Source organism: Tamandua tetradactyla, chromosome 24 (assembly GCF_023851605.1).
Source record: "Tamandua tetradactyla isolate mTamTet1 chromosome 24, mTamTet1.pri, whole genome shotgun sequence".
Classification (NCBI taxonomy): Eukaryota; Metazoa; Chordata; class Mammalia; order Pilosa; family Myrmecophagidae; genus Tamandua; species Tamandua tetradactyla.
The window spans coordinates 56,068,819-56,081,594 of NC_135350.1; the positions used below are offsets into that span (position 1 = coordinate 56,068,819).

General features: G+C 38.0%; 1 long non-coding RNA gene and 1 pseudogene across 1 annotated transcript in view; one reads left to right on the forward strand and one right to left on the reverse strand.

Annotated features, from left to right (window-relative positions):
- LOC143668543 (tissue alpha-L-fucosidase pseudogene) overlaps positions 1–7,657 on the forward strand; it is a 53,657-nt pseudogene extending 46,000 nt beyond the window's left edge.
- LOC143668405 (uncharacterized) overlaps positions 1–12,776 on the reverse strand; it is a 141,126-nt gene that overhangs the window by 51,738 nt on the left and 76,612 nt on the right. The window lies entirely within an intron of this gene.

Consider the following 12,776-nt stretch of genomic DNA (forward strand, 5'->3'; position numbering starts at 1 on the left):
GAATATCAGAGAATCTTTGGAGGCAGTGTTAATTAGCAGAAATGTACTAGAGTTTTACTACGGGCAAGGGTTAGTAGTTTGGGAATTAATGGTTTAAACTATAGTTAGAATATAACAAAAAAAAAAGCTATCAGTTATAATCCATGAAAAACATGATTACTGCCACGTTTTTTCCAAAAAAAAAAAAAAAAGATTATGCAATTCATTCTTGAAATTTTAAAGAACAAGAAAAATATTAAGGAATCACTAGACAATAAGCTTCTCCATTATGTTATTCATTTTTATTTTCTACATTCCAGTACTTAGAATAGCACCTTGTACATGGGTAGTGACCAAATGTTTATTGGGTGAATTAATCAGGAAGAACACTGAAAGCAAAACAGAATCATCTTACATTTGCAAAAAGGGAAAGATTCCACACTGGAAATATTAATGGCATTCCAGTCACTGCTTAGCAATAAAAACATAACAGACCAGAAGATGGATCCAGAAAATACTAAATACTTATGAATAAATAACTGAAAATGATTTGAATTTACATAGACTAAAATGATAATAGATTCCATTTGTTAGACATCTATACTATTAGGTACTACATATAACTAGCTTCAACTGTCACATTACTACTCAGTGTAGGTAGTCAAGGAAGGCTTATAGGAGGAGGTGACAGCTGAATTGGCTCAAATAAGAGGAACAGGAACCACGCAGTAGGATAAAGACAGAAAGAAATTTCTAGATAAAATACTATCGTTGGGTAAAGTCATGGAGACAAGAGAGCAAGATAAATCTCAGGAACTTCAGACATTTCAGTACTAAAGGGCTAGAGAGAAAGCAGGATTTTATCCTGAAGAACAAAGGGAGCCATTATTTCTGCATGGAAACGTCATTATCTAATATGCATTTTAGGTATGTGTGTAAAGTAGCAGTGTGAAGGATTATTGTTTCAAAGATTAAAATCAGGGCAGTGCACCGGTGGCTCAGTGGCTGAATTCTTGCCAGCTGTGCCAGAGACTGGGGTCTGATTCCTGGAGCCTGCCCATGTAAAAAATAATAATAATAAAAATAAAATTTTTTAAAGATTATAATCAATAATAAGTGTAACTAAAATGCATATTATACTATAAAGAAGTGTTCAGAAACGAGTTATTATTTTTCTCAGGTTATGGCTTTACTACCACTTGCCTCCACCCCATGGTAGCAGTTTGCTTTCTAAGAAAGGGCACCATGGATTCTGTTCCCAGTCAATTGATCAGTTTGTCTGGATGAGCCCTAAGAGCATTCCGAGGAACCCTGTCTTTTGAAGGTGCGTATTTAATGGCCAGCACAGTTTTCCAGCACTTGCTGGGAGAAGAGTGCCACCTCGTGTTGCATCGCTATTTGCAAATCCTAGCGTGCTTCCTGAAAAGTGAAAACTTGCGCTTCTTGTGAATGAGGCCTTTAAAATATCTTCCCAGGAGTAACTTGGGAAAGAAATTATTAACAAGTGTTATTCTAAATGTAGCAGAAAGGGGGCCCAGGGCCTTTTTTCATTAGAATAATAGTACTGATGCCTGAGTTTAGTAGATTGGGTGTACATGGTAGAAAATACTTGCTCTATGTCTTCTGACTTATGTTATTCCAAAAAAAAAAAATTATGTTAAAAAAATACAACAAATTATGATTAGGAGCTGAAAGAGCAAAATATAAACCTATACTATTCTCTCTAAAATAAGCCCACTCTCAATAAAATTTCTTAGAAGGGTTCCAAAAGGTTGTTTTAAAGTACATTACCTGATGTCTTCAAAGGAGACTGCAAGCCTTCACAGGGAGACCAACTATTTAAAGTATTTTAAAAGAATTGTTGGAGAAATAAGTTTCCTTAAATTGCTGGAGAAGACCATGCCTAGATTTTTTTTTTCTGCCTCCTCCCCATACACCTCTACAAGTAGTTTTGCTTTACTTTTCTCTTCTTTTGTTTTTTTTCCCCTCACATTTATTGCAAAATGAGTCCCAAATACCTGGAAGTTTATATCTAATTTCTTATTCAAAGTAGAAGTCAATATGCTGTCACATCTAAAAGTACAACTGTCCACACATGACGCACATATAATACAAATTGGCATGCTGTCAAAATAACAAACTTTATCTTTACTGGGCACGTACCACATATTAACTCATTCAATCTTCACAAAATTCTTTAATGTAAGTATTATGGCTTCCATTTTAAGATGGGAAACTGAAGTGCAGAGAGGATTATACATATCTAGTAATTGATACTATCATTTCAAATACAGATTTCTCTGACTCTAAACACCTATGCCCATAACCATTATAGACTAATGTCTCTAACCATAATACTCTAAGTCAAAAGCATCCATCTCCTAAGTACTACCCAAAGATAAACATTTGTGTGTAAATGTCAAAACTAATACAAATTTAGAAATAAATGACATTCAAAACTCACTATAAAGCTGCAGTAATCAAAACAGTTTCTTACTGTTCGTACAGTTTCAAGGAAATAGAATTGAGATACCTGAAATAAACCCTCACATTACAGTCAATGTACAAACAAGGTAGCCAAGATGATTCAAAGGGGGAAAGAACAGTGCTGGGACAACTCAGTATCCATATCGAAAACAATGAAGCCAAACCCTTACCTCATACCACATACAAAAATCAGTTCAAACTCGATCTAAGACCTAAATGTAACAGCTAAAACTATAAAACTCTTAGAAGCAAACACAGGCATATTTTTTTGAGTAATGAAAATATTCTAAAATTGATTGTGAGGATGAATGCACAACTATGTGATGATACTATCAGCCATTGACTGTATTTTCAAAGTCCCCTTGGGGGCCTGGGAGAAGGAGGAAATATTCAATTTCGCCATCTGGGGAATTCCTCATATTCTCACAAGCAGTGGGGAAAACTAATTCAATAGGCTGAGCCCTTAATCTTGGGGCTCGCTCCTATGAAGCTTATTCCTGCAAAGGAGAGGCTAAGCCTACTGAAACTTATGCCTAAGCATCACACCCAGAGAGCCTTCTTTTGTTACTTGGATATGGCCTCTCTCTCTAAGCTAACTTGGCAGGCAAACTCACTGCCCACCCCGCTACATGGGAATGACTCTTAGGGGTATAAATCTCCCTGGCAACATGGAGACAGGACTCCGTGGGATGAGCTGGGATCTGGAAACATCGGAATCAGAAAGCCTTCTTGAATAAGCAGGAAGAAAGAAATAAGACAAAATAAAGTGGCTGAGAGATTTCAGAGTAGAGAGGTTATCCTGGAGGTCATTCTTATGCATTATATAGATATCCCTTTTTAATTTATGGTGTACTGGAGTGGCTACAGGGGAGTACCTGAAACTGTGTTTCAGTAGCCTTGATTCTTGAAAAAGACCATATAATTATATTGCTTCTACAGTGTGATTGTGTGATCATGAAAACCTTGTGTCTCATGCTCCTTTTATCTACGGTATGGACAGATGAGTAAAAAACAACAATAAGGATAAAAAATAAATAATAGGGGGAAATAGAGGCTAAAACTGGGTAGATTGAAATTCTATAGGTCTATGAGAGGGAGGGTAAGGTGTATGACATGTATGAGTTCTTTTTTTTTCCTTTTTGTTTCTTTTTCTGGAGTTATGCAAATGTTCTAAAAATAATCATGGTGAAGAATATACAACTGTGTGATGATATTGTGATTGTATAATATGGTTGAACTGTACATGTGTAGGTATTTCTCAATAAGATTATTTTTTAATTATATGTATGAAGACTACATAAACTGAACATATATTTATGCTATAACCCTTTATGCTGTTATGAAAAACACGAAAAGGAAAAAAGCATAAATATAAATTTAAAAAACAAGACTTTGCATGTCAAAAATTTACAAGCATGCCTCTCAAAACTTTCAAGAAACAAATAAAGTTGTTTCAGATAATAGAAAATGAGTGGGTAATACCCTTGGATACTAATGTTAATTGGTTCATTCAATATCTATCTGACTCCTTAAAGAAGGTAGAAGCTATGCAAGAAATTGCATTTCCCAGAATCTCTCTTCCTTGTGATGTATGTGGGTTCTGCTATGCAGCTTTACTCTTGTGAAACTTTAATTTGGAAAAGAATCAAATGGGGAAGAAGACAGGGTGCAGGGCCTTGATTTTGCTGCAGTAGAATTTGAAAAACCCTGTGGTTCCTGAGTCAGTAGCTAAACAGCAGCTTCCTGATTTAGAGGCATCCTGATCAACATCCGTGATGTGATTCTGGAGCTGGCAATAGGAGAAGCTTCTCTGTCCTGATTTGGGAGGTGCTTCCTGATTTAGTGATATCCCGATCATGGCAGAGATGGTAACTTCTCAATTTTTCAGATTTTTTAATTGCATCACTTGCAGTAGTTTTCTGGATGGTCCTGTTCTGTTATATGAATTTGGAAATTCAGATAAAAATCTCTTTTTTTCCAGCCCTTTTAGCTAGTGTAGATTCTGCTGTCTAAACTGAATCCTGACTTATCCTTTAATCCATTTATCTTGAAAGTAAAACTGGAAAAGGATAACACAAGAATGGAAAATTGTATAGCAATGTCATTTATAAATATAGATGCAAAATCCTAAGTAAAATATTAACAAATCAAAACTAACACTGTAGAGATGACAGGAATACAAATAGAGATAGAGATGAAAGAGAGACAGAGACAGATGTGACCAACTAGGGCTTATTCCTGGGACTTCAAAATAGCTCAACCTCAGAAAATCAATTTCTGTGATAAACTATATGCCTGTTTGAAAGGATTTATGTACCCTAGAAAAGCTATGCTTTAATCCTAATCCCATTTTGTAAAGGCGACAGTTTCTTCTAGTCCCTATTCAGTACTATAGGTTGGAAACTTGGTTAGTTATCTCCACGGAGATGTGACTCACCCAATTGTGGGTATTTAACTTGATTAAATGGAGATGTGACTCCACCCATTCCAAGTAGGTCTTGATTCCTTTACTGGAGTGCTTTAAAAGAGGAAGCATTTTGGAAATTGCGTGAGATTCCGACAGAGCAGAGAATGACTACAGAGCCATGAGATAAGAGATCCATGAAGCAGGTCTGGCACCAAAGACCTTTGGAGATGAAGGAGGAATATGCCCCTGGGGGAGCTTCGTGAAGCAAGAGGCTTGGTGAGGAAGGTAGTAGGCATTGCCATGTTTGCCATGTGTCTTTACAGCTGAGAAAGAAACTCTGAACTTCGTGAGCCTTCTTGAACAAAGGTATCTTTCCCTGGATACCTTAGATTGGACATGTCTATATCCTTGCTCTAATTGGGAAATTTTTGTAGCCTTAGAACTGTAAACTTGTAACTTATTAAATCTCCCCTTTTAAAAGCTATTCCAGTCCTGGTATATTGCATTCTGGCAGTTAGCAGACTAAAACATATTACATTAATAAAGGGAATAACACCATTATTTCATTAATAAAAAAATACATTAGAAAAATTCAACATACATTCATGATTAAAAGAAAAATCAGTAATTGTGCCAGTCTGAAGTTATTATGTACCCCAGAAAAGCCATGTTTTAATTCTGATCCAATCTTGTGGGAGCAGCCATTTCTTTTAATCCTGATTCAATACTGTAGGCTGGAAACTTCTGATTAGATGTGGCACACCCAAAGTGGGTGTAAACGTTTACTGAGATGGAGATGTAACTCCACTCATTCCAGGTGGGTCTTGATTAGTTTACTGGAATTCTTTAAAAGAGGAAACATTTTGGAGAGAACCAGAAACAACAGAAGCCTCAGAGCTGACAGAAACTGCAGATCATAGCTGACACAGAGACATGGATGTTTGGAGATGCTTAGGGCCCTGCAAATATCACCACGATATGTTAAGCAAGCCAGAACCTGGAGAAAACCAAGGGAAGCCTAGAGATGAAAACCAGCCCTGGAGAATCAAAATGAAGAACCTCCACAGGAACAGAGGCTGAAAGCAATGGAGCCCAGGAGTAAGGGACCAGCAGATGTCAGCCATGTGAGTTCCCAGCTGACAGAGGTGTTACTGACCCATTGGCCTTCTTTGAGTTAAGGTATCTTTCCTTAGATGCTTTAATTGGACATTTTTATTGGCTTAGAACTATAAACTTGTAACTTACTAAGTTCCCCTTTTTAAAAGCTGTTCCACTTCTGGTATATAGTGTTCTCACAGCTTGCAAACCAATACAGTAAGCTAAAGTTAGAAGAAAAGAAACTTAAAGGTCAAGTTATTAAAACTTTCCACAAACATTATACTTAATGATGAAATACTAAAAGCATTCCTTTTAGAGCCATGCATAATACTTCCCCTCCTTTTCAAAAATGTACTAGAGGCGCTGCTGCTGCTGTTGGTACTGTGGGGTCAGGGAGATGCAGAGTCCAAGCTTGGGGTTTTGCGCCGGCTGGACTCAGCACCACTATACCTTAGACTGGTCGAGTCTATACTCCCGGCCACTGCTGGGTTAGTTCAACGGGGCCAAGTTTGGGATGTTCATGCACTGGGGCATGTTCTCAATACCTGCCTGGGGCAGCGAGTGGGCGAGTAGTGGCAATTCATGAGTGACAACTACCCGTCCGGCTTCAGCTATGCTGACCTCTGGCAGCTATTCACCGCAGCCTTCTTCCACCCTGAGGAATGAGCTGACCTCTTCCAGGCCTTGGGGCCCAGGTATGTAGTCCTGACTGCAAAGCATCAGGAAGGCTGCACAACTGGCTGAGTACAGTGTCCTGGAACTAGAACTCTCGGGACCTGCGTCCTCACTGTGATTTGGTTGGTGAGTTGGGAACAGCTCTTGGAAAGAGGAACATTCACTATGAACTCTCACCCACTCTTTGACTGGTTTCATCTACTCTACCTACTTGATAAGAAAAATAGCCTCAAAACACAGCATTTTGTCAGTGCAAAATGAATGCCAGAGCTATACGACCTAGTTAACAAATACGAACCAGACCTGATTTGGTCTGATGGAGAGTGGGATGTCCTGATACTTACTGGAACTCCACCAATTTCCTTTCTTGACTCTATAATTATAGCTATCAAGGATGATGTGGTAGTAAATGATTGATGGGGTCAGAATGCCTCCAGCCGTCACAGAGGATTCTACAACTATAAGTATGAATTCAAGCCAGGGAACTTGCCACATCACAAGTTGGAGATGTGCACCACCATTAACAAGAAGTTCTGGGGCTATCATCAGGACATAGCCATATCTGATATCTCTAGTGAATCAGAAATCATTTCGGAACTGGTTCAGACAGTAAGTTCGGGAAGCAACTATCGTTTCAACGTTGGACCACTAAAGTGGAGTGATTGTTCCATTCTTCCAACAAAGGGTTCTTGCTGTTGGGAAGTGGTTGAGCATCACTGGGGAGGCTTTTTATGTCTCCAAACCATGGAGCATGCGTTGGATAAGAATGCAACTGTATGGTATACCTCAAAAGAGTCAGTTGCTTATGCCATTTTCCTGTCCTGGCCAGATAATGGAGACTTACACCTTCAATCCCCCATAACTACCTTGCCTACAAAGATAACAATGTTGAGAATTGAAGGATATCTGAAGTGATCCAGTTCAAGGACTCCTCATTTCTTGCTCCAGTTGCCACCCTCTGCTCTCCTAGTTGAGTTTGCTTAGACTATCAAGGTAACAGAAGTGCAGTGATCATTTGAGTTCAAGAGGAAGGAAACACTGCCTGCCATTTACTGCTTTGATTTTCCTCTTTTTGTGCCATTGCTGTAATAAATTGACTTCTCTTCCCCACCTGGAGAAAACTTTTTAAACACATTTCAATCAAAGGAACTGAATACATTGCACTTTTACTTCCAATGGACCAAGGATCTGAAATCCATTCCTAGCATACCTCTAACTGGTCAGCAAAAGAAGGGGCTGAAAAGTTAAGCTCTGAGTTCAACCATTCTTAATTTTGGAAATTATCCACATGGAAACTTCCACTCTTGATATTTGTTAACCTACTTGCTTACTCAATGACTTTAGTCATACTTTTGTAGTAGTCAAGTCTATTACACTTCATAAATAGAATCAGTCACCTCTGTCTTCACCAAAATCCTCCTTTTTTCTTATTTGTTCAATGTCATGAATTGCCAAAAATTGCCAGTTGGCAATGTCCACTTTCAATTCAATTGGACTTATTATTTCTTCTATTGAAATTGCTTTTACATATTAAGACCTCTGTATTGGTTTGAAACCATTGTGTATGACAAAAAAGCCATGTTCTTCAACCCTGATTCAGTATTGCTAGGTGGGATCTTTTGATTAAGTTGTTTCCATGGAGATGTGACCCACCCAATTGTGGTGGGATTTTTTGATTAGGTGGTTTCCATGGAGAAGTTGGGGTTGCTTACTGGAGTCCTTTAAGAGGGACCCATTTTGGAAAGAGCAGATAGAGCCCACACATGGGAGACCTTTGGAGGTGCAGAAAGAAAACACACCACAGGAAGCCATAGTAGAGAAAGCTAGCAGACTTTCGCCATGTGCCCCCTTAAATAGAATGGGAGGATAGACATGTAAGTATACCATGAGGACATATGTCATGTGGTGAAGGCTTTCATCAATGCATGTATATGCTGCTGTTATGGTGCAGTTAGAAGAATCCCTAACTGCCTACACTAATTGGGAGAGGCATCACAGAGGAAAAAGGCACATACATAAGTGAGGCCTTAAAAGATGCACAACAGTGCATAATATGGAGAAGGGAGTGTATTCTGAGCAGTGGCAATTGCATTTGTAAAGGCACTAAAGCTTGTTAAAGCATAACATTTTCTGAAAAAAATTGTTTGCCATACCTGAAATTAAACAAACAAAAATAATACCTGCTAGCAGTGCTGTGGCATAAGTGACGATTTCCAGAAAGAAATTTTAAATTTCATAAGAACTCATCTTCAATCTCAAAATAGAGCCATAAGTAAACAGAGAGAAATAGCACATTGCACTCCAATTTTTGTCCCACTTAAAACCCTGCCATGCTTATATAAAACCATTGAAGAAATCTCCTACAAATAAAGCAATTATAATTTGTCCAATCGAAGATAAATAAACCATTAGTAGCAAAACAATAATAAAATTGAGTTACTTTTCCACTTTAAGCAATAAAATCTTTTGAAAATGTTGCCATCTAGTGGCTTCAAACTTAAGAAATAATTATCTATTCTAGTGAATCATTCAATCACATTTCCTAGGAAAAGTTTCCTTAGTAGTTGTCAAATAAACAATTATTATGCTTGTCCATTTGCTTTGAGAGAAAAAGTTCTGGATTTAGGCTATTAGGTGTTGAATTCACAATTAACAGCTGAATGACCATGGGCAAGTTGCTTAATCTCTCTGTAAAATATATGTAGTAATAGGACCCAATGCACAGAGCTGTTAAGAAGAATTAATGAGAAGATTTACATAAAATTGTTTAGCACAGCATCTGGCTCATACTATATATTCAATAAGTACTGATTATTATATTACTTGATGGGGAGTGAGGTATTAGATATCGGGGCTATCATCTGGATTGAAGTTTGAGTCTGGTACAGTACTTAAAACAATGACATATCATATTGACAGTTCTGATTAGAGCATTCTATTTTTTCCTTGAAGCAACAGAAACATTGTATTGGTAAATGGTTGCTACTTAGATGGCAGCTATTAATGACAGGTATTCTGTAATTCTGAAAGATCCCTGAGTCAAACTATGATTGTGATTTATTATCAGAATATCTATAAGGCTAATTTATCACTCATTTGGTCTCTTAGCTATTTGACAAGAAAATATAAATCTTAGTAGAACATAAATGGAAGTGGAGAAAGCAGCTTGCCAGATGGTTAAAAAGAAAATTGAGACTCACGTACTTTGAAAACAGATCCTTTCTCAACTGAAGCTACAAATGAGACCATACCCTTGACCAACACCTTTGTTACAGCCTGGTGAGAGACCTCCAGGCAAGAGCACACAACTAAGCCATGCCTGGGATTCCTGACCCACAGAAACTGTGAAAAAATAAATGTTAGCTATTTTAAGTCACTAAATTGTGGTGTGATTTGTCACACAGCAATGGATAACTAACAGTCAATCAGGGCTTGGAAAATGATAGCCAGTGGGTCAAATCTGATCTGAGACCTGCCATTCATTGTATGACCCTTGAGCTAAGTATGGTTTTTAAATTATTAAAAGGTTTTTTGTTTTTAAGCAGAGTATTCAACAAGGACCATTTATGACCTGCAAAGCCTAAAATATTCACTCTCTGGCCTTTAATATTCATGCTCTGGAAAAAAAAATTGTGAACTATTAAAGTAAAAAAATAAGACTAATGACAGAATTAAAATTCAAAATAATCACCTTATATGACAAGGAGGAAGAAATAAGTGACAGAAAATATGGCAGTCATTAATAAAATGTTCTGCCCTTAAGTCAAAAAATTCAATCTTGAAAATCTAGACTAATGATCACATAAAAAGGACTGGAGGAATTTTGTGGATCCCTGGCTCACAAAGAATTATAAGTATAATGTGGATTTCTGGGTGGCCAAGATGGTAGCATAAGATGCCCCAGAGTTCCATTCTTCCACTTAATCTTTGAACAATAAGCAAGACAGGCAGAGCCAGCCATCTTCTTCAAAACTAGGGAAAACATTTATAGGGTTTCAGTAACTGGGTAAGTGCTGAATCAAAAAAAACCAGCTTTAAAAAAGGCGGTAGAAACTCACAGTCCTGTTAGCCCCTTCTCCACCCACTCCCAGGTACACTCCATGGGATGGAGCCAGCCTGTGTTCCCATTGTGGGTCCCTGGTCCTGTTCCGGAGGGAGCAGAGTAACCCCTAACACCTACTGGGGTGTCTGTGTGTCAGTGCCAATTTATTAGGTGACAGCCTAAAAGACTGAACAAGGGAGCACGTGTCTCAGGACCAGCCTCCTAGAATTTGCCCTGCAGGCAGAAGCAGCTGGCAGACAGCTAAAGCAGCATAAGAAACAATGGAATCAAAGCAGCCTGAAGTAAAGGATTACTTCCTTTAATTCATACAATAGAGGACTCAGACAGGAAGAAAGTCTATTTCAGAGGGAATAGAGGAGGCATCGAACTCCTATAAATGGGGCAATTCCAGACACAGGCTCAGAAAAGACAGAGAGGACCACACACTTTCACACTGGGTTGATTTTCTTCATAGGAGGGCTAACCTCTGAAGGAGACCACCAGCCAGCACAGAGCCTATTCGCAAAGACCATGAGAGGTGCTTTTTGCTATAGTTTGTTTTTGGATGTTAGCTCTTGGCACTCAAGGAAATCTCTTTTGGCTGGACACAAACAACACTTGAGGGACAAATTCTCAGAATTAATAACATAAAATGTTAAAATGTACAGTGTGCAACAAAAGTTAAAAGACAAAAGAGAAACAGAAAATGATGGCCCATTCAAAGTAACAAGATGAAAATTTAGAAAACATGAACAAAGATGAGCAGACTTTGGATATACCACACAATGACTTTAAAAAATAAGATAGTCAGTACACTCAAAGAGGTAAAGGAAAAAAAGATAAAGAACTAATGGACATCAGAAAAATGATGCATGAACAATATGAGACTCTTGTTAAAGAGATATAAGTTTTAAAAAGGAAACAAACAACAATACTGAAGGTGAAGAATATTATAACTAAAGTGAAAAATTCCCAGTAGAGTTATAACAGCAGATCAGAGTAACAGAAGAAAGAATCAATGAACTCAAAGATAATACACATTAAATAATTCAGGCTGAGGAGCAGAAAGTTAAAGAATGAAAAAAAAAAAGGTGAACAGAGGCTAAGAAACATATGGGACATTATCAAGTGTAGCAATATACACATTATGGGATTTCCAGAAGTAGAAGAAAGAGAGAAAGGGACAGAAGGGATAGTCAAAGAAACAATAACAAAAAACAGCCCAAATTTAATCAAAGATATGACTATACACATACAAGTATCTCAATTGTGCTGGTTTGATGCTGTTTTACGGCCCCTTAAAAGGCTATGTTCACTTAACCCATCACTACGGAGACAGACTTATTGTTGGGTGGGATCTTGTGATTAATTTGCTTCCATGGAGATGTGATCCAGCCCACCCAAGATGAGTCTTAATCTCTGCTGGAGTCCTTTATGAACAGATAAAGCGCAGATGAAACTCAGAAAGAGAAAATGAGCCCAAAGACATTTTTGAAGAGAAGCTAAGAGATGAAACTCAGAGAAAAGCCTCTGGAGGAGAGAAAGAGCCACTGAAACCAACCCAGGAGAGAAGGACCAGCAGACATTGCCATGAGTCTTCCCATGTGACAGAGGAACCCCAGATGCTAGCAGCTTAGCTCTGAGAAGGTATCTTCCTCCTGATGTCTTAATTTGGACATTTTCATGGTCTTAGGACTATAAACTATAACCAAATAAACCCTCATTGAAAAGCCAACCCATTTCTGGTATATTACATTTCAGCAGCTTTAGCAAGCCAAAGCACCAATGAACCCCAAACAGGATACACTCAAAGAGAATCATGCTCAGACACACACACGTTATGATTAAGGGAACCCTCACAATATTAAGTGCTGTATTCTTATCAGGAACCAGGCAGGCAATATCACATGAGATGAAATATTTAAAGGGCTGAAAGAAAATAATTGCTGGCCAAAAATTTTATACAAGTGATTCACTTTCAAAATGAGGGAGGGATTAAGATATTGCCACATAACATGACTCCTAGGGGTCTAAATCACTTGGCAACATGAGACAGTACTTCTGGGATGAGCTGGGACTTGGTACCAT